We start from the raw sequence: 22,885 nt of genomic DNA on the forward strand, positions 1-22,885 counted from the left end.
TTTGTGTGTGTGTGTGTGTGTGTGTGTGTGTGTGTGTTGTGTGTGTGTGTGTGTTTGTGATTAACACATTTAAGTGGATCTAACTGCGGTAATGAGCTTTGTGGAGTGATGATCAGTGTTCAGAGGTGTTATGTATCCCCGGTGAACAGTTTTAGACTCTGCAGTTTGATGCAGAGTCACAACCCTGTATAATGAGAAAATCTCCTTTTTAAAGTTCACAGAATATCACATTCTAATCACACCATTATAACGATTCTGTCAAAAGAAATCATGTTTATACCTGAACATGTGTTACCAAAAACCGCAGATGGCAAATGTAACTTTCTACATGAAGCTTGAGTGAAGTCTCGGCTATCACTGAACAGTGTTGTGTTGATCTGAACTCTGTGTAAGGGTTTGTGTTGGCCAGCGTATTGAAGCCTACCTCAGGTGAACACAGCTGTTGACATGGTCTCAGCTAGAGTGTTGTTGTTGTTGTTTGAAGTCTGTGTAAGTGTTTATGTTGGCCAGTGTATTAAAGCCTTTTCTCAGGTGAACAAAGCCATTGACGAGGTCTCAGCTACAGTGTTGTGGCTGTTGTTGTTATTTTTTAAACCCTGTGTTAGTGTTTGTTTGGACACCGTGTTAAAGTGTGCTGTGCTTCTGTCCCCAGGTGAACACAGCGATGCACGAGGCCAAGCTAGTGGAGGAGTGTGATGAGCTTGTTGAGATCATACGCCAGAGGAAACAGATCATCGCTGTCAAGATCAAGGAGTCCAAGGTACAGTAGTCTTCTACACACTAACCCTTAATACTATACTGGACCCCTATGGTCCAAGGTACAGTAGTCTTCTACACACTAACCCTTAATACTATACTGGACCCCTATGGTCCAAGGTACAGTAGTCTTCTACACACTAACCCTTAATACTATACTGGACCCCTATGGTCCAAGGTACAGTAGTCTTCTACACACTAACCCTTAATACTATACTGGACCCCTATGGTCCAAGGTACAGTAGTCTTCTACACACTAACCCTTAATACTATACTGGACCCCTATGGTCCAAGGTACAGTAGTCTTCTACACACTAACCCTTAATACTATACTGGACCCCTATGGTCCAAGGTACAGTAGTCTTCTACACACTAACCCTTAATACTATACTGGACCCCCTATGGTCCAAGGTACAGTAGTCTTCTACACACTAACCCTTAATACTATACTGGACCCCTATGGTCCAAGGTACAGTAGTCTTCTACACACTAACCCTTAATACTATACTGGACCCCTATGGTCCAAGGTACAGTAGTCTTCTACACACTAACCCTTAATACTATACTGGACCCCTATGGTCCAAGGTACAGTAGTCTTCTACACACTAACCCTTAATACTATACTGGACCCCTATGGTCCAAGGTACAGTAGTCTTCTACACACTAACCCTTAATACTATACTGGACCCCTATGGTCCAAGGAGCGGTACTCCCTGGCTGAGTCTCAAACCATACTCTTCCTCTGACTGAGTCTCATACCATACTCTTCCTCTGGCTGAGTCTCATACCATACTCTTCCTCTGGCTGAGTCTCAAACCACACTCTTCCTCTGGCTGCGTCTCAAACCATACTCTTCCTCTGGCTGCGTCTCAAACCATACTCTTCCTCTGGCTGCGTCTCAAACCATACTCTTCCTCTGGCTGAGTCTCAAACCATACTCTTCCTCTGACTGAGTCTCAAACCATACTCTTCCTCTGGCTGAGTCACAAACCATACTCTTCCTCTGGCTGTGTCTCAAACCATACTCTCCCTCTGGCTGTGTCTCAAACCATACTCTTCCTCTGGCTGTGTCTCAAACCATACTCTTCCTCTGGCTGAGTCTCAAACCATACTCTTCCTCTGGCTGAGTCTCAAACCATACTCTTCCTCTGGCTGAGTCTCAAACCATACTCTTCCTCTGGCTGAGTCTCAAACCATACTCTTCCTCTGGCTGAGTCTCAAACCATACTCTTCCTCTGACTGAGTCTCAAACCATACTCTTCCTCTGGCTGAGTCTCAAACCATACTCTTCCTCTGGCTGAGTCTCAAACCATACTCTTCCTCTGGCTGAGTCTCAAACCATACTCTTCCTCTGGCTGCGTCTCAAACCACACTCTTCCTCTGACTGAGTCTCAAACCATACTCTTCCTCTGGCTGAGTCTCAAACCATACTCTTCCTCTGACTTCCTCTGACTGAGTCTCAAACCATACTCTTCCTCTGGCTGAGTCTCAAACCATACTCTTCCTCTGACTGAGTCTCAAACCATACTCTTCCTCTGGCTGAGTCTCAAACCATACTCTTCCTCTGACTGAGTCTCAAACCATACTCTTCCTCTGGCTGAGTCTCAAACCATACTCTTCCTCTGGCTGAGTCTCAAACCATACTCTTCCTCTGGCTGAGTCTCAAACCATACTCTTCCTCTGGCTGAGTCTCAAACCATACTCTTCCTCTGGCTGAGTCTCATACCATACTCTTCTCTCTGGTTACACCCTATTCACTACAGAAGTCTCAAACCGTTTGTTTACATCTTCCTCTGGCTGTCTCCAGTCTCTCAAACCATACTCTTCCTCTGGCTGCGTCTCAAACCATACTCTTCCTCTGGCTGCGTCTCAAACCATACTCTTCCTCTGGCCGCATCAGAAGTTACACCCTATTCACTACAGAAGTCTTCAAAACGGACCGTTTGTTTACCATCTTCCAAGAGGTTTCGACAGAAGAAGTGAGTGGTGTCTCCAGTCTCTCCTACTGCACACATTAAAAGCTGGATCTGATGTGTGTGCCAGCCTGTCTGAGTCACGGAGACGTTGTAGGTGGCAGTTAAAGCGCTGCATTCACAACGTGTCACTGCAACTGCCACAGTGAGAGAGGGAAGGGGGACTTGTCACACAGCCTGTCACGACACTCAACGGGTGACATCAGAAAAACTGAAGATTGCGAGGTGTCGTCTGAGTTTGCAGTGGAAGCATATTTCTTGAGAACATAAGTTTTCCCTTGGTCTCAGCTCTGAGTTTAGTAGTGACAGATGTACAGTCATGTGATAGGTCTATGGAACAGGGTAGGTGGAACAGGGTGTATGGAACAGGGGAGAAGAACGGAGACAGAATGGAGGGGAGGAAAAGAAGGATGGAAAGGGTGAAGGAAGGAGAAAGAAGAAAGGGTATGCAGAGGACATGGGAAAGGGTGAGTGGAAAAATGGAACAGGGTGGTGAAAGAGGAAAGGAAAGAGTGGAAAGGAAAGGGGATGGAACAGATGGAGAGGGGAGGGAACAGGTGAATGGAAAGGTATGTATGGAACAGGGTGTATGGAACAGGGTGATGGAACAGGAGGTGATGGAACAGGGGAATGGAACAGGGTGTATGGAACAGTGATGGAACAGGGTGTATGGAACAGGGTGTATGGAAGAGGGTGAATGGAACAGGGTGTATGGAACAGGGTGTATGGCAGGTTGATGGAAAGTGAGATGTATGGATGGAGAAATGTAGGGTGATCAGGGTGTATGGAAAAGGAGGTATGGGGATGGAACAGGGTGATGGAACAGGGTGATGGAACTATGGAACCATCTGGAACATTATAGAGGGTCCAGTGGGCCCAGGTGTATGGAAAGTAGTGAACAGGTGTATGGAACAGGGTGTATGGAACAGGGTGTATGGAACATGGAACAGTGTATGGAACAGGGTGAATGGAACAGGTGGGTGTATGGAACAGGTGTATGGAACAGGGTGTATGGAACATGGAACAGGGTGGAACAGGGTGTATATGGAACAGGGTGAACAGGGTGAATGGAACAGGGTGTATGGAACAGAGTGTATGGAACAGGGTGTATGGAACAGGGTGTATGGAACAGGGTGTATGGAACAGGGTGTATGGAACAGGGTGTATGGAACAGGGTGTATGGAACAGGGTGTATGGAACAGGGTGTGGAACAGGGTGGAACAGGGTGAATGGAACAGGGTGAATGGAACAGGGTGTATGGAACAGGGTGAGTGGAACAGGGTGAGTGGAACAGGGTGAATGGAACAGGGTGTATGGAACAGGGTGTATGGAACAGGGTGTATGGAACAGGGTGTATGGAACAGGGTGTATGGAACAGGGTGAATGGAACAGGGTGTATGGAACAGGGTGTATGGAACAGGGTGAATGGAACAGGGTGTATGGAACAGGGTGTATGGAACAGGGTGAGTGGAACAGGGTGTATGGAACAGGGTGTATGGAACAGGGTGTATGGAACAGGGTGTATGGAACAGGGTGTGTGGAACAGGGTGTGTGGAACAGGGTGTATGGAACAGGGTGTATGGAACAGGGTGTATGGAACAGGGTGTATGGAACAGGATATCATTTGCGATGCAGGCCTAGAATGTTGCCCCAGCTCGTGTTCTGAGATTTAGATTAGTTAAATTATTTACACTAAATGTATATATTCAAAATGAGACAGACAAGACAGCGAGGCACACACACTCTCTCTCTCTCTCTCTCTCTCTCTCTCTCTCTCTCTCTCTCTCTCTCTCTCTCTCTCTCTCTCTGGAACTTTCTCACTCTCACTCTCACTCTCTCTCACTCTCTCTCTCACTCTCTCTCACTCTCTCTCTCACTCTCTCACACTCTCAATCTCTCTCTCTCACACTCTCACTCTCTCTCTCGCTCTCTCTCTCGCTCTCTCATGCTGGTTGCAAAACACAGTCATCATTATATACTGTAAATCCTTCCAGTGGTACTAGTAATGTTTTCTGTCCTCATACGTAGTCATAATATGTAGCTTATGTTGCATAGACTAACCAGTGACATTTAAAAAGCATATTGTATTTAATACCAGTAACTGAGAAGGCCTTTGTATTACAGAAGCAAATGAAATTCATCAAATCCTCAACATTTTTCTCTGACGAGAGAGAATTAAATGAAGCTAATTCAATGTGTCACATCTGAGCCAGGGATGGAATGAAGATAAATAGATTATGTAGAATGTAGAATTAGAATTTAGAATGTTAGAATGATGTTATTCCACTCATCATCCCTGAGGGAATTATAACACAGCTGTCTATAGTGTGATTATTCCCTCTCCATATAGTGCCTTCCTCTCTCAGGGTGTGGGACTGTAGCTTAGGATGAGACAGATAGACTGTCTGACAGACAGACAGACAGACAGACAGACAGACAGAGACCGGCTGAGAGTGTTGTGTTGTGTTGTGTTACCTGTCTCAGGTGATGAAGCTGCGTAAACTGGCCCAGCAGATGGCTAACTGCAGACAGTGTCTGGAACGTTCCGGAGCCCTCATCACCCAGGCAGAACACAGCCTGAAGGAGAACGACCACGCTCGCTTCCTACAGACCGCCAGGAACGTGGCCGAGAGGTGAGACAGCCATCCCTCCCCCATGAAATCATCCTTAACCTCCCCATCCGTCCCCCATGAAATCATCCTTAACCTCCCCATCCCTCCCCATGAAATCATCCTTAACCTCCCCATCCCTCCCCATGAAATCATCCTTAACCTCCCCATCCCTCCCCATGAAATCATCCTTAACCTCCCCATCCCTCCCCCATGAAATCATCCTTAACCTCCCCATCCCTCCCCATGAAATCATCCTTGACCTCCCTCCCTTCCTGGAACTCCCCCATGTCCTCCCAGTCCTCCCATGTCCTCCCATGTCCTCCCAGTCCTCCCATGTCCTCTCACTCCTCCCAGTCCTCCCATGTCCTCCCATGTCCTCTCACTCCTCCCAGTCCTCCCATGTCCTCCCATCCACCTGTACCCAAATACACGAGACCTGAGCTAAATAATGCCCTGGGTCTGGGTCGGATCTGATTGTTATGGGTCTCAGGTATATATCGTTTTAACTGTCCGAACGCGACTGCTGCAGTAGACAGAGATGTTGTATTAATGTATGCTGCTGCTTTTGCTTTTCACCAGAGTGGAGGTTTACGCCTGTATCTTGTTGCAGTTGGCCAATCAGAAGTCCTCAAAGCGGCAATAGGCTACAGTCATAGAGTCACAGTGTGTGTGTGTGTGGGGGGGGGGGGGTAAAAGTTAAGAGATATCTAATCAATTAAAGAAGTTTTAGAAGAAGGATAGGCTACAGTCATAGAGTCACAGTGTGTGTGTGTGGGGGAGGGGGGTAAAAGTTAAGAGATATCTAATCAATTAAAGAAGTTTTAGAAGATGGATAGGCTACAGTCATGGAGTCACAGTGTGTGTGTGTGGGGGAGGGGGGTAAAAGTTAAGAGATATCTAATCAATTAAAGAAGTTTTAGAAGAAGGATAGGCTACAGTCATAGAGTCACAGTGTGTGTGTGTGTGGGGGAGGGGTTGACAGTCGACAGGTAGGTTGCTGCTTAATATTCAGTTATTCATTGTGACTGTGAAATGAGGAAGCCCATACTACACTACAGCCTCAGTTAGCGCTTGGCTAGCTTCTCCTGGTTTGATGCGGTCAAGACAGGTACTGTGTAATCATATTTGATGATAAATAACCTAGCAATGGCAGCTATTAAGTCTACTATGGTGTGAGTTGGCTTGGTTGCTGTCTCTCCTCTCAGGCTTTATCAGCTTTGGCTAATAAAGTAGCTTTTAAAAAATATAAAAAAACTTTTCTGCTGCTTCCCTGGTGTCCGTTTGGAATGGGACTTTTTAAAAATGATGCATATTGCGTCTGGGTGGGAAAGCCCCGGGTCCAACTTTTTGGAACCTGTGAAGGCCTCTAACATGGAATTTATATCTGGGATGGACTGTGCATCTTTTGGGAGGCTTTTAACAGAGAGGGAAGGGCAATCAGAGCACATTCTGCAACTTGTTATTTCGGCTGCTCTCTATTGCTTCGAAAGCGTGTTATTTCGGCTGGCCTCTACCATTTCGAAGGCGTGTTATTTCGGCTGGCCTCTACCATTTCGAAAGCGTGTTATTTCGGCTGGCCTCTACCATTTCGAAAGCGTGTTATTTCGGCTGGCCTCTACCATTTCGAAAGCGTGTTATTTCGGCTGGCCTCTACCATTTCGAAAGCGTGTTATTTCGGCTGGCCTCTGCCATTTCGAAAGCGTGTTATTTCGGCTGGCCTCTACCATTTCGAAAGCGTGTTATTTCGGCTGGCCTCTACCATTTCGAAAGCGTGTTATTTCGGCTGGCCTCTGCCATTTCGAAAGCGTGTTATTTCGGCTGGCCTCTACCATTTCGAAGCGTGTTATTTCGGGCTGGCCTCTACCATTTCGAAAGCGTGTTATTTCGGCTGGCCTCTGCCATTTCGAAAGCGTGTTATTTCGGCTGGCCTCTACCATTTCGAAAGCGTGTTATTTCGGCTGGCCTCTACCATTTCGAAAGCGTGTTATTTCGGCTGGCCTCTACCATTTCGAAAGCGTGTTATTTCGGCTGGCCTCTGCCATTTCGAAAGCGTGTTATTTCGGCTGGCCTCTACCATTTCGAAAGCGTGTTATTTCGGCTGGCCTCTACCATTTCGAAGCGTGTTATTTCGGCTGGCCTCTACCATTTCGCTGGAAAGCGTGTTATTTCGGCTGGCCTCTACCATTTCGAAAGCGTGTTATTTCGGCTGGCCTCTACCATTTCGTGTTATTTCGGCTGGCCTCTACCAGCGTGTTATTTCGGCTGGCCTCTACCATTTCGAAAGCGTGTTATTTCGGCTGGCCTCTACCATTTCGAAAGCGTGTTATTTCGGCTGGCCTCTACCATTTCGAAGCGTGTTATTTCGGCTGGCCTCTGCCATTTCGAAAGCGTGTTATTTCGGCTGGCCTCTACCATTTCGAAAGCGGGTTATTTCGGCTGGCCTCTACCATTTCGAAAGCGTGTTATTTCGGCTGGCCTCTACCATTTCGAAGCGTGTTATTTCGGCTGGCCTCTGCCATTTCGAAAGCGTGTTATTTCGGCTGGCCTCTACCATTTCGAAAGCGTGTTATTTCGGCTGGCCTCTGCCATTTCGAAAGCGTGTTATTTCGGCTGGCCTCTACCATTTCGAAGCGTGTTATTTCGGCTGGCCTCTACCATTTCGAAAGCGTGTTATTTCGGCTGGCCTCTACCATTTCGAAAGCGTGTTATTTCGGCTGGCCTCTGCCATTTCGAAAGCGTGTTATTTCGGCTGGCCTCTACCATTTCGAAAGCGTGTTATTTCGGCTGGCCTCTACCATTTCGAAAGCGTGTTATTTCGGCTGGCCTCTACCATTTCGAGGGTTTTTTTTTATTCGGCTGGCCTCTGCCAGTCTTGTTATTCATGGACTCTCCCTGAGTCTGGGAATGAAAGTCTCATTCAGGGTTTCAGAGTCCGGTGGATGTTCTAGGCATGATGTTCCCTGGCTGATGGAGACAGGCTGGAATATGAAGGTTGTAGGGTTACAGCAGGGCTCCGACACGCGCAGAGAGATAGAGTTCATTCGGGGTCTCTGCTTCTGCATCGTTCTCCTGCTGAGGTTCTCCATTCTGACAAGATATTTCTCTCTCTCTCTCTCTCTCTCTTTCTCTCTCTGTCTCTCTCTCTCTCTCTGTCTCTCTCTGTCTCTCTGTCTCTCTCTCTCTCTCTCTCTCTCTCTCTCTGTCTCTCTCTATCTCTCTCTCTCTCTCTCTCTCTCTGTCTCTCTGTCTCTCTTTCTCTTCCTCTCAGGGTTGCCATGGCCACGGCCTCATCCCAGGTGCTGATTCCAGATGTGAACCTGAACGAAGCCTTTGATAACTTTGCCCTGGACTTTTCCCGAGAGAAGAAGATCCTAGAGGGACTGGACTACCTGACAGGTGTGTGTGTGTGTGTGGGGGGGGGGTTGGGGTAGATAGAGAGAGGTGCCTGGGGCTTTCACTAACAACAAAAACACATGACCACTTTTGGTAAATAATGAACCTGTCTGGTGCCAGATGTCCGTTCTGCAAGCCTCTGGAGTCGTTATATTGAAACATAAACAACCACCAGAGACGTACAGAAAAAAAACAGTTGGTCAGAATTTTACTTTAGTAGGTTTCCTTTAGACAGGAGGGACTGTGCAAATTGATTAACATTTCTGTGAATGTGGGATAAACAAATCAAATCAAATTTCAAAAACTCATTTTCACAATATACTTTACAAAAATACAGAGGGGGAAAGAGACTTGGGGCAAATAGTTTCATTAAAAAAACACTAACACCAACATTTGCCTTGTTTGACCCTGTAGCTCCCAGTCCTCCCTCCATACGTGATGAGCTGTGCACTGCCTCCCATGACACCATCACAGTTCACTGGACGTCTGAGGACGAGTTCAGCGTCACATCCTACGAACTGCAGTACACCATCTACACCGGACAGACCAACTTCATCAGTAAGTACCGTGACAATACACCAGCCGTAACACCATCTACACAGGACAGACCAACTTCATCAGTAAGTACCGTGACAATACACCAGCCGTACACCACCCTGTTCACCATCTACACTGGACAGACCAACTTCATCAGTAAGTACCGTGACAATACACCAGCCGTACACCACCCTGTTCACCATCTACACTGGACAGACCAACTTCATCAGTAAGTACCGTGTTCACCATCTACAATACACCAGCCGACAATACACCAACACCATCTACACTGGACAGACCAACTTCATCAGTAAGTACCGTGACAATACACCAGCCATAACACCACCCTGTTCACCATCTACACCGGACAGACCAACTTCATCAGTAAGTACCGTGACAAAACACCAGCCGTACACCACCCTGTTCACCATCTACACTGGACAGACCAACTTCATCAGTAAGTATCGTGACAATACACCACCCGTAACACCATCTACCCAGTATACTTACAATAAAAATAGTGAAACATTTAAAAAAGTAATCATTTTTAGATAAAGCTATACTAAATATATTCACATCACAAAACAATTTATTAAAACACACTGTTTTGCAATGAATGTCTACAGTAGCATCAACAGCACTCTGTAGTGTAGCACCATGGTGTAGCCTGAGGACAGCTAGCTTCCGTCCTCCTCTGAGTACAATGACTTCAATACAAAACCTGAGAGGCTCATGGTTCTCACCCCCTTCCATAGACTTACACAGTAATTATGACAACTTCAAGAGGACGTCCTCCAACCTATCAGATCTCTTGCAGCATGAACTGACATGTTGTCCACACAATCAAAGATAATAAATCTATTACTGAAAGTATAAGCTATAGCTATTAAGTACTGCAGTGTATAAAATGTTTGTGAGTAATTGACTCAAAGAGAGAGAAAGACAATAGTTGTGCAGTTTTTAACAAATTCATTTAAAAATGAAGGAGAAGCAAGAGAGAGCGAGAGAGGTATAATTAATGTATTTTTTTCACTTTCACTTAGCTTGTGAATGCAGCTAGCTAGTTTAACCTACTCAAACACCCGGCTCAAACAGAGAAGGATGCTATGTTAGCTAACTGGCTTTGGCTATCCAACACTAGAACTCTTCCTAGTCAAAGTAAGCTTTTGGTTTTATTAATGTATTGCCACCAGGGCCCGCTGGTGTAACTGCTATACTGCTTGCTGACTGTACACTGTACTGCATGATTGTAGCAGGTTTACTAACATGTTATTTCTAGTAGCTATGTTGACGATGATGTTATTATAGGGTGACAACGTTATAGGCTGTGTGTAGTGGTTAGCGATTATGATATGAAGGTTTGGCTTGGGAAGGTTTTTTCAACTGGTCAGAGACAGCTGTGTTGTGCACTGAAGTTCACAAGCGAAGGGAAAAGGTGAGAAGAGAAATTATCCATAAAGCAAAATGATCTGTTTGTATGTGGCTGCTATGAAAGTGAATAGTGTTTGCGTGTGATCAGGGGTGTATTCATTTTCTTAAACGGAAGCAAACATAACGAAATGGGGATAAACATACCTGTATTTGTCCAATAGAAACTCGCGTTTGCAACTGTTGGAGTAATGATCGCAGATCAGCTAGATGCAGACACGAGTGTGCAAAGTGGTATTGAATGTGTATGTTGTTTGTCACCTTGATTACTCTTAAGTTTTCTGTCGACCTGTGTGCACCTACATTGTAAACGTTTCATTCATAGGCTAGGTTGTAGCAACCTCATGATGGGTTTAGAGAAATTTACAGTATCATGTAGTAGCCTAAACCTATCACTGTTACATTGAACTGGATGAATGGAAAATGAATGACAGTCATCCAATATGCTGTAATAAAAATAAGGCCATGCTCATTAAAAAATAATCGTCCTCCCTCATCATAAAGCACTGACTGCCACTCTACATAAACCACGCAGTTTACCATCAACACCGGCCGACTTAATCACAGAGTAACAAAACATCACCACTTCTACACCAGTAGAATGAAATAAGGATTACTTTATAACACGCACCACTCATAGACCATAGGGTCAATTACTTTATAATACACCAGCCACAGCTTTATGTTGCATCAAACCACTACGATCTAGAAGAAAAAGAAACGCACACCTATTAAGATGAGGTGCTGGCTAGAATACTTTATAATACGGAGATAGAAACTTGAAAATAAAAGAGATAGTACTACTTTATAATACGCACACTCTAGGAGCTCAGATGCAAAAATGTAATACCAACGTTTCGACAGCCAAGCTGTCTTCATCAGGGTAAACGTTGGTAATTACATTTTTGCATCTGAGCTCCTAGAGTGTGCGGCTCTCTTTTATTTTCAAGCATCAAACCACTACGACACACAGTCTGGTAAAAATACACTAGAATGAAATAGGATTCTGTATATCTGCAGCACCACTCATAGACCACTACACAGGCCACGTGGTGTGGTCCCCAAAGTGTTATCTAGGGGCATGCAGTAGGTCTCAGTACCTATGGGAGAATCTCAATGGCGTACTCCTTTATAATACAGTAAGAAGAGATAGGGTTGGACTACTTTATAATACAGTAAGAAGAGATAGGGTTGGACTACTTTATAATACTCTCTTTATAATCTCCTCACCTCCTTCTCAAAAACCCATTGGAGAAGAAGGTCAGAGGGGGAGGTACCCCTGGGTATTGAGAAAGAGGTGAGGAAAAAGGAAGAGATAGGGTTGGACTACTTTATAATACAGTAAGAAGAGATAGGGTTGGACTACGTTATAATACAGTAAGAAGAGATAGGGTTGGACTACTTTATAATACAGTAAGAAGAGATAGGGTTGGACTACTTTATAATACAGTAAGAAGAGATAGGGTTGGGAATACTTTATAATACAGTAAGAAGAGATAGGGTTGGACTACTTTATAATACAGTAAGAAGAGATAGGGTTGGACTACTTTATAATACAGTAAGAAGAGATAGGGTTGGACTACTTTATAATACAGTAAGAAGAGATAGGGTTGGACTACTTTATAATACAGTAAGAAGAGATAGGGTTGGACTACTTTATAATACAGTAAGAAGAGATAGGGTTGGGTAAGAAGAGATAGGGTTGGACTACTTTATAATACAGTAAGAAGAGATAGGGTTGGAATACTTTATAATACAGTAAGAAGAGATAGGGTTGGACTACTTTATAATACAGTAAGAAGAGATAGGGTTGGACTACTTTATAATACAGTAAGAAGAGATAGGGTTGGACTACTTTATAATACAGTAAGAAGAGATAGGGTTGGACTACTTTATAATACAGTAAGAAGAGATAGGGTTGGACTACTTTATAATACAGTAAGAAGAGATAGGGTTGGACTACTTTATAATACAGTAAGAAGAGATAGGGTTGGACTACTTTATAATACAGTAAGAAGAGATAGGGTTGGACTACTTTATAATACAGTAAGAAGAGATAGGGATGGACTACTTTATAATACAGTAAGAAGAGAGGGTTGGACTACTTTATAATACAGTAAGAAGAGATAGGGTTGGACTACTTTATAATACAGTAAGAAGAGATAGGGTTGGACTACTTTATAATACAGTAAGAAGAGATAGTAAGGGTTGGACTACTTTATAATACAGTAAGAAGAGATAGGGTTGGACTACTTTATAATACAGTAAGAAGAGATAGGGTTGGACTACTTTATAATACAGTAAGAAGAGATAAGGGTTGGACTACTTTATAATACAGTAACAGTAAGAAGAGATAGGGTTGGACTACTTTATAATACAGTAAGAAGAGATAGGGTTGGGTTAGGGTTGGAATACTTTATAATACAGTAAGAAGAGATAGGGGGTTGGACTACTTTATAATACAGTAAGAAGAGATAGGGTTGGACTACTTTATAATACAGTAAGAAGAGATAGGGTTGGACTACTTTATAATACAGTAAGAAGAGATAGGGTTGGACTACTTTATAATACAGTAAGAAGAGATAGGGTTGGACTACCTTATAATACACTGTATTTTGGTGGTTTGCTCTCTATCCCATTTATATAACTGCAGTATTTTAGTAACATCAAACTTTTGGCTTTTGTATGCTGTCATGCAGCTACTATACAGTACTTTAGTGAAGTGAAGATAATATGCCATTAGGGACCATCAGCTGTTCCATTTTGTCTCCATGGTTTATACACTATAATACCTTGAGTGAGAGGAGTGGTTGACAGTGTAGAGAGGAGAGGAGGGAAGAGGAGGGAATAGGAGAATTGCTGAAGTGTAGAGCAGAGTAGATGACAGCAGGTATAGGCCTAGCAGATAATGACAGGCTGCCGTGGCAGGACACAGGAGGATCAGCTGACTGTAGAGTGGCAGGACACAGGAGGATCAGCTGACTGTAGAGTGGCAGGACACAGGAGGATCAGCTGACTGTAGAGTGGCAGGCTGCTATGGCAGGACACAGGAGGGTCAGCTGACTGTAGAGTGGCAGGCTGCTATGGCAGGACACAGGAGGATCAGCTGACACAGGACACAGGGGGTCAGCTGACTGTAGAGTGGCAGGCTGCTATGGCAGGACACAGGAGGATCAGCTGACTGTAGAGTGGCAGGCTGCTATGGCAGGACACAGGAGGGTCAGATGACTGTAGAGTGGCAGGCTGCTATGGCAGGACACAGGAGGGTCAGCTGACTGTAGAGTGGCAGGACACAGGAGGATCAGCTGACTGTAGAGTGGCAGGACACAGGAGGATCAGCTGACTGTGGAGTGGCAGGCTGCTATGGCAGGACACAGGAGGATCAACTGACTGTAGAGTGGCAGGCTGCTATGGCAGGACACAGGAGGGTCAGCTGACTGTAGAGTGGCAGGCTGCTATGGCAGGACACAGGAGGATCAGCTGACTGTAGAGTGGCAGGCTGCTATGGCAGGACACAGGAGGATCAGCTGACTGTAGAGTGGCAGGCTGCTATGGCAGGACACAGGAGGGTCAGATGACTGTGGAGTACCACTCTCCCATGTTGAGCTGGTTGGCCCTGGGACAGATTGGAGTATCTTGACACATACCTCCTACAGATCCTCCACAAATCTGCTTTCCTCTCATCTACTGTTCTTCTCCCTTTCCTTTCCCTCTTCTCTAATCCTCTCTTCTGTGTCCCTCCTTTTCCCACCCCTCTACTCCTCCTCCCCCAACTCCCCCTATCTTTTTATCCCCTCCCCTCTCTCCTCTCCCCCTCCCGTCTTCTCCCTCTCAGTCCCAGCCTGCTCTAACCTGCTCTGAAGTGTCGTCCCAGTGCTGCGGTGAAGTAGGATTTATTTCAGCAGTGATAGACTGAAGTGCTGAGGCCATCAGCAGAGCCAGAGTGGGAGGGAAGAGAGCTGAGCTGGCTGGCAGACCTGGGTTCAAATACTATTTGAAATATTTTCTAAAAAATGTCAACGTTTTCTTTAGCCTGCCTGGAGTGCCATTTGGACAGGGTTTATACTTTTGAGACTTTTCTATCGGTCCATTAACCCAGACAAGCCTAATCAATCACCAATAAAGCATTTAAAATGTATCAAATACTATTTGATCCCAGGACCGCTGGTTGGCTGGCCTCACTGAGTTGCCATTACCTCCTCAGGAGGATAAGAGGGAACTGGAGCTGAATCGGAGAGAAATGCCTTTTATTTCAGACTGTTGAGTTTGTAGCATTGCCTTCTTTTTCTGCATCTCTAAGTGCTTAAACGCTAACCACTGTTGATGTCATCTGATCCTTCTCCTCTCTCCCTGGAGGGGGAATGTGAGATGTTCTGTCCTACAGGACCAGCCAGGTACCAGGGATGGGAATGTGAGATGGTCTGTCCTACAGGACCAGCCAGGTACCAGGGATGGGAATGTGAGATGTTCTGTCCTACAGGACCAGCCAGGTACCAGGGATGGGAATGTGAGATGTTCTGTCCTACAGGACCAGCCAGGTACCAGGGATGGGAATGTGAGATGTTCTGTCCTACAGGACCAGCCAGGTACCAGGGATGGGAATGTGAGATGTTCTGTCCTACAGGACCAGCCAGGTACCAGGGATGGGAATGTGTACTACTCAGCAGGAGTACAGTATGCCAGCTGATCAGTACACAGCAGTAGTACAGTATGCCAGCTGATCAGTACTCAGCAGGAGTACAGTATGCCAGCTGATCAGTACTCAGCAGGAGTACAGTAGCTGATCAGGTAGTACAGTATGTACAGTACAGTATGCCAGCTGATCAGTACTCAGCAGGAGTACAGTATGCCAGCTGATCAGTACTCAGCAGGAGTACAGTATGCCAGCTGATCAGTACTCAGCAGGAGTACAGTATGCCAGCTGATCAGTACTCAGCAGTAGTACAGTATGCCAGCTGATCAGTACTCAGCAGTAGTACAGTATGCCAGCTGATCGGTACTCAGCAGTAGTACAGTATGCCAGCTGATCAGTACTCAGCAGTAGTACAGTATGCCAGCTGATCAGTACTCAGCAGGAGTACAGTATGCCAGCTGATCGGTACTCAGCAGTAGTACAGTATGCCAGCTGAGCTGATGTTGATGTATTTCTGCTTCAACTAGAACTCTCATAGTCTCTATATATTATATTTGAGTCAGACTGACTTGTAGGTTGGCCAACTATATCTCTTTGGAAACATTTCACACATGACTCTGTATCTGCACGTTCTTCTCTCTGTCTCAACATTTTCTCAGCTCTTTCTCTCACTCTTTCTCTCATCTCTCTCTCTCTCTCTCTCTCTCTCTCTCTCGTTCTCTCTCTCACTTTATCTATTACTCTATCTTCGCTCTCTCTCTCTAATATCTCACCCTTCTCTCTCTCTCTCTCTCTCTCTCTGTCTCTCTCTTTCTCTCTCTCTCTCTCTCTCTCTCTTCATATATATATATATTTCTTTCTCTCTCTCTCTCTCTCCCTCTCTCTCACTCTCTCTATCTTGTTCTCTCTATCTTGTTCTCTCTCTATCTCTCCCTTGCCCTATCTCACTCTCTCCAACTTGCTCTCTCTCTCTCTGTCTCTCTTTCTCTCTCTCTCATATATATATATTTCTTTCTCTGTCTCTCTCTCTCTCTCCCTCTCTCTCACTCTCTCTATCTTGTTCTCTCTCTCTCTCTCTCTCTCTCTCTCTCTCTCTCTCTCTCTCTCTCTCTCCCTTGCCCTATCTCACTCTCTCTATCTTGCTCTCTCTCTCTCTCTCTCTCTCTTGCTCCCTCTCTTTTTCTTTCTTTATCTATATCTATCTCTCTCTCTCACTTTATTTTCAAATTCTTTAAGGATCGGTGTAATCTGAGAGAAATATGTGTCTCTATCATGGTCATACATTGGGCAGGAGGTTAGGAAGTGCAGGAGGTGTGCACATAGCCTGTCTTCTCTTGAGAGCCATGTCTGCCTACGGCGGCCTTTCTCAATAGCAAGGCTATGCTCACTGAGTCTGTACATAGTCAAAGCTTTGGGTCAGTCACAGTGGTCAGGTATTCTGCCACTGTGTACTCTCTGTTAAGGGACAAATAGCATTCTAGTTTGCTCTGTTTTTCTGTTAATTCTTTCCAATGTGTCAAGTAATTATCTTTTTTGTTTTCTCAAGATTTGGTTGGGTGTAATTGTGTATCTGTCCTGGGGCTCTGTGGGCTCTGTTTTTCTATCTATCTCCCCATTACTCTCTATCTCTCCCACAGCTGCTCACAATAAAAAGATAATAGATGAAAAGAAATCTGCTGTTTTGGTTCATTGCACCAGTCTTCCTCAGGACAGAATGTTGGTTCATTGCACCAGTCTGCCTCAGGACTGAATGCTGATTCGTTGCACCAGTCTTCCTCAGGACAGAATGTTGGTTCATTGCACCAGTCTGCCTCAGGACAGAATGTTGGTTCATTGCACCAGTCTGCCTCAGGACAGAATGTTGGTTCATTGCACCAGTCTGCCTCAGGACAGAATGTTGGTTCATTGCACCAGTCTGCCTCAGGACAGAATGTTGGTTCATTGCACCAGTCTGCCTCAGGACAGAATGTTGGTTCATTGCACCAGTCTGCCTCAGGACAGAATGTTGATACTGTTATTATCACAATCTATGAATGTTAGTGTGAGGCCTGAGATTAGAGCATTGCACCATGGGTGTGTTCCAAATGGCACCTTATTCCCTACGGCCCCTGGTCAAAAGTAATGCACTAATATAGGGAATAGGGTGTCATTTGGAATGCAGACAAATGTCACATCTCATCTGAGTGAGTACACAGTCAGTAGGCCAGTTCTATGTCTCTGCACCTGAGATAGCCTGGCTATATGAGTTTGATAACTCAGAATAACTATTTAGAATGGCTCATTACAGCTGGAGGGATGTTTAGCTAGCTATTAGAGGCTCCATCTACACAGAGTTTCAGGCTTCAGGCCTGGCTACAGCCCCATGGTGATGTGCAGCTATAACCATCCAACTGTTACCAGAGATGGTACACAAAATGAATCCATAACGTCAGCATTTATCATCATAACAACTAACTACAGTATGTAGTATTGTTTACTGCAGTACACTGTAGGGTAGTGTTGTTTACTGTAGGGTAGTGTTGTTTACTGTAATAATGTAGGGTAGTGTTGTTTACTGTAGGATAGAGTTTACTGTAGTACTGTAGGGTAGTGTTGTATACTGTAGGATAGAGTTTACTGTAGTACTGTAGGGTAGTGTTTACTGTAGTACTGTAGGGTAGTGTTTACTGTAGTACTGTAGGGTAGTGTTGTATACTGTAATACTGTAGGGTAGTGTTTACTGTAGTACTGTAGGGTAGTGTTTACTGTAATGTAGTGCTGTTTACTGTAATACTGTAGGCTAGTGTTGTTTACTGTAGGGTAGTGTTTACTGTAGTACTGTAGGGTAGTGTTGTTTACTGTAGTACTGTAGGGTAGTGTTTACTGTAATGTAGTGCTGTTTACTGTAATACTGTAGGCTAGTGTTGTTTACTGTAGGGTAGTGTTTACTGTAGTACTGTAGGGTAGTGTTGTTTACTGTCATACTGTAGGGTAGTGTTGTTTACTGTCATACTGTAGGGTAGTGTTGTTTACTGTAATACTGTAGGCTAGTGTTGTTTACTGTAGGTTAGTGTTGTTTACTGTAGTACTGTAGGGTAGTGTTGTTTACTGGAATACTTGTAATGGCTTTCTTCTGTTGAAGGAGGAGCGGACCAAAATGCAGCGTGGTACTTTTGAGACATATTTATTGAAGAATGGAAAAACACGAACAATACAAAAACAACAAACAGAATGTGAAAACCTAAACAGTCCTACCTGGTGAAGACACAGAGACAGGAACAATCACCCTCACGAAAACACTCAAAGAATACGGCTACCTAAATATGGTTCCCAATCAGAGACAACGATAATCACCTGACTCTGATTGAGAACCGCCTCAGGCAGCCATAGACTATGCTCTACAAACCACACAACCCCAAGACGAAACGCACCACAAATAAACCCATGTCACACCCTGGCCTGACCCAATAAATGAAGATAAACATAATAAATATAGACCAGGGCGTGACAGTACTGTAGGGTAGTGTTGTTTACTGTAATGTAGTGTTTACTGTAGTACTGTAGGGTAGTGTTTACTGTAATGTAGTGCTGTTTACTGTAATACTGAAGGCTAGTGTTGTTTACTGTAGGGTACTGTTTACTGTAGTACTGTAGGGTAGTGTTGTTTACTGTCATACTGTAGGGTAGTGTTGTTTACTGTAGGGTAGTGTTTACTGTAGTACTGTAGGGTAGTTGTTTACTGTAATGTAGTGCTGTTTACTGTAATGTTTATACTGAAGGGTAGTGTTGTTTACTGTAGTACTGTAGAGTAGTGTTGTTTACTGTAATGTACTGTTTACTGTAGTACTGTAGGGTAGTGTTGTTTACTGCAGTAATGTAGGGTAGTGTTGTTTACTGTAATAATGTAGGGTAGTGTTGTTTACTGTAATACTGTAGGGTAGTGTTGTTTACTGTAATAATGTAAGTGTTGTTTACTGTTGTAGGGTAGTGTTGTTTACTGTAATACTGTAGGGTAGTGTTGTTTACTGTAGTACTGTAGGGTAGTGTTGTTTACTGTAATACTGTAGGGTACTGTTGTTTACTGTAATACTGTAGGGTAGTGTTGTTTACTGTAATAATGTAGGGTAGTGTTGTTTACTGTAGGGTAGTGTTTACTGTAGTACTGTAGGGTAGTGTTGTTTACTGTCATACTGTAGGGTAGTGTTGTTTACTGTAATGTAGTGTTTACTGTAGTACTGTAGGGTAGTGTTGTTTACTGTAATAATGTAGGGTAGTGTTGTTTACTGTAGTACTGTAGGGTACTGTTGTTTACTGTATTACTGTAGGGTAGTGTTGTTTACTGTAATACTGTAGGGTAGTGTTGTTTACTGTAGGGTAGTGTTTACTGTAGTACTGTAGGGTAGTGTTGTTTACTGTCATAGTGTAGGGTAGTGTTGTTTACTGTAGGGTAGTGTTTACTGTAGTACTGTAGGGTAGTGTTGTTTACTGTCATACTGTAGGGTAGTGTTGTTTACTGTAATACTCTAGGGTAGTGTTGTTTACTGCAGTACTGTAGGGTAGTGTTGTTTACTGTAATAATGTAGGGTAGTGTTGTTTACTGTATTACTGTAGGGTAGTGTTGTTTACTTAACTGTAATACTGTAGGGTAGTGTTTTGTTTACTGTAGTACTGTAGGGTAGTGTTGTTTACTGTAGGTTTTGTAGTGTAATAATGTACTGTTTAGTACTGTAGGGTAGTGTTGTTTACTGTAATAGTGTAGGGTAGTGTTGTTTCATGTAGGCTAGTGCTTACTGTAGTACTGTAGGGTAGTGTTGTTTACTGTAATACTGTAGGGTACTGTTTACTGTAGAACTGTAGGGTAGTGTTGTTTACTGCAGTACTGTAGGGTAGTGTTGTTTACTGTAATAATGTAGGGTAGTGTTGTTTACTGTAGGGTAGTGTTTACTGTAGTACTGTAGAGTAGTGTTGTTTACTGTAATGTAGTGTTTACTGTAGTACTGTAGGGTAGTGTTGTTTACTGTAATAATGTAGGGTAGTGTTGTTTACTGTAGGTTAGTGTTGTTTACTATAGTACTGTAGGGTAGTGTTGTTTACTGTAATAATGTAGGGTAGTGTTGTTTACTGTAGGGTAGTGTTTACTGTAGTACTGTAGGTTAGTGTTGTTTACTGTAATACTGTAGGGTAGTGTTGTTTACTGTAGTACTGTAGGTTAGTGTTGTTTACTGTAATACTGTAGGGTAGTGTTGTTTACTGTTGTACTGTAGGGTAGTGTTGTTTACTGTAATACTGTAGGGTAGTGTTGTTTACTGTAATACTGTAGGGTAGTGTTGTTTACTGTCATACTGTAGGGTAGTGTTGTTTACTGTAATACTGTAGGGTAGTGTTGTTTACTGTTTACTGTAGGGTAGTGTTTACTGTAGTACTGTAGGGTAGTGTTGTTTACTGTCATAGTGTAGGGTAGTGTTGTTTACTGTCATACTGTAGGGTAGTGTTGTTTACTGTGGGGTAGTGTTTACTGTAGTACTGTAGGGTAGTGTTGTTTACTATAATACTGTAGGGTAGTGTTGTTTACTGTAATACTGTAGGGTAGTGTTGTTTACTGTAATACTGTAGGGTAGTGTTGTATACTGTAGGTTAGTGTTGTTTACTGTAATACTGTAGGTTAGTGTTGTATATTGTAGGGTAAGTGAAGTACTGTCGGATTGATTCGGTGGATTGATTAGTTCCCTGTTTACATAATGGGTCTCAAACACACTTACACACACACACCTCTTTCATGTTGCAGCATCAAAGCCTGTGTCTAAAGCAGCCCTGCTCTCCTTTCATAATGCTTTGTGTTTTTCTCTGCTTTCATGTGCCCACCGTCACTTGGAATGGGTCCCAATTAGCACCCTGTTCCCTACATAGTCCACCACTTTTGTCCTAGGCCCATAGGGCCACTTGGGACGCAAACCCGATGCTCTGTCTCAATTCATCATTTTTCAATTACTCTCATCCTCTCTCCTCAAGACCATGGACCTTCTCCTCCAATACAATTAGGTTAGAATGGAGGCAAGGAGAAAGGAGACAATGGCGATGAGGTAAGGAGAGAGGAGGGAAGTAGAGAGGAGGCAAGGAAAGAGGAGAGAGGTTAAGAGGATGAGAGGAGAGGGGATGAGAGGAGAGGGGATGGGAGGAGAGGGGATGGGAGGAGAGGGGATGGGAGGAGAGTGGATGGGAGGAGAGGATGAGAGGGAGGGGATGGGAGGGGAGGGGATGAGAGGGGAGGGTATGGGAGGAGAGGGGATGGGAGGAGAGGGGATTAGAGGAGAGGGGATGGGAGGAGAGGAGAGGGGATGGGATGGGAGGGGACGGGGAGGAGGAGAGGGGATGAGAGGAGAGGGGATGGGAGGAGAGGGGATGAGAGGAGAGGGGATGGGAGGAGAGGGGATGGGAGGAGAGGGGATGAGAGGAGAGGGGATGGGATGGGAGAGGAGGGGATGAGGGGACGGGAGGAGAGGGGATGAGAGGAGAGGGGATGGGAGGAGAGGGGATGGGAGGAGAGGGGATGAGAGGAGAGCGGATGGGATGGGAGAAGAGGGGATTTGATGGGAGGAGAGGGGATGAGAGGAGAGGGGATGGGAGGAGAGGGGATGGGAGGAGAGGGGATGAGAGGAGAGGGGATGGGAGGAGAGGGGATGAGAGGAGAGGAGATGGGAGGAGAGGGGATGAGAGGAGAGGAGATGGGAGGAGAGGGGATGAGAGGAGAGGGGATGGGAGGAGAGGGATGGGAGGAGAGGGGATGAGAGGAGAGGGATGGGAGGAGGAGAGGGGATGAGAGGAGAGGGGATGGGAGGAGAGGGGATGGGAGGAGAGGGGATGAGAGGAGAGGGGATGGGAGGAGAGGGGATGGGAGGAGAGGGGATGAGAGGAGAGGGGATGGGAGGAGAGGGGATGAGAGGAGAGGGGATGGGAGGAGAGGGGAATGGGAGGAGAGGAGAGGGGATGAGAGGATGAGAGGTGTTGTGTCATAAGTCACGTAGTGATGTTGTTGGGTTATAAGTCTGTATAACAGTCTGTATCTCTAGGTCTGTATAACAGTATGTATCTCTAGGTCTCTATAACAGTATGTATCTCTAGGTCTCTATAACAGTATGTATCTCTAGGTCTCTATAACAGTAGGTCTCTATAACAGTATGTATCTCCAGTTCTCTATAACAGTATGTATCTCTAGGTCTGTATAACAGTATGTATCTCTAGGTCTCTATAACAGTCTGTATCTCTAGGTCTCTATAACAGTATGTATCTCTAGGTCTCTATAACAGTAGGTCTCTATAACAGTATGTATCTCCAGTTCTCTATAACAGTATGTATCTCTAGGTCTCTATAACAGTAGGTCTCTATAACAGTATGTATCTCCAGTTCTCTATAACAGTATGTATCTCTAGGTCTCTATAACAGTATGTATCTCTAGGTCTCTATAACAGTATGTATCTCTAGGTCTCTATAACAGTATGTATCTCTAGGTCTCTATAACAGTATGTATCTCTAGGTCTCTATAACAGTATGTATCTCTAGGTCTCTATAACAGTATG

The 22,885-nt window shown here is 44.5% G+C and overlaps 1 pseudogene; it reads left to right on the forward strand.

Moving 5' to 3' along the window:
- Window positions 1-22,885, forward strand: part of LOC135545461 (probable E3 ubiquitin-protein ligase MID2) — a 190,919-nt pseudogene that overhangs the window by 146,665 nt on the left and 21,369 nt on the right.

Source organism: Oncorhynchus masou, chromosome 9, assembly GCF_036934945.1.
Source record: "Oncorhynchus masou masou isolate Uvic2021 chromosome 9, UVic_Omas_1.1, whole genome shotgun sequence".
Lineage (NCBI taxonomy): Eukaryota > Metazoa > Chordata > Actinopteri > Salmoniformes > Salmonidae > Oncorhynchus > Oncorhynchus masou.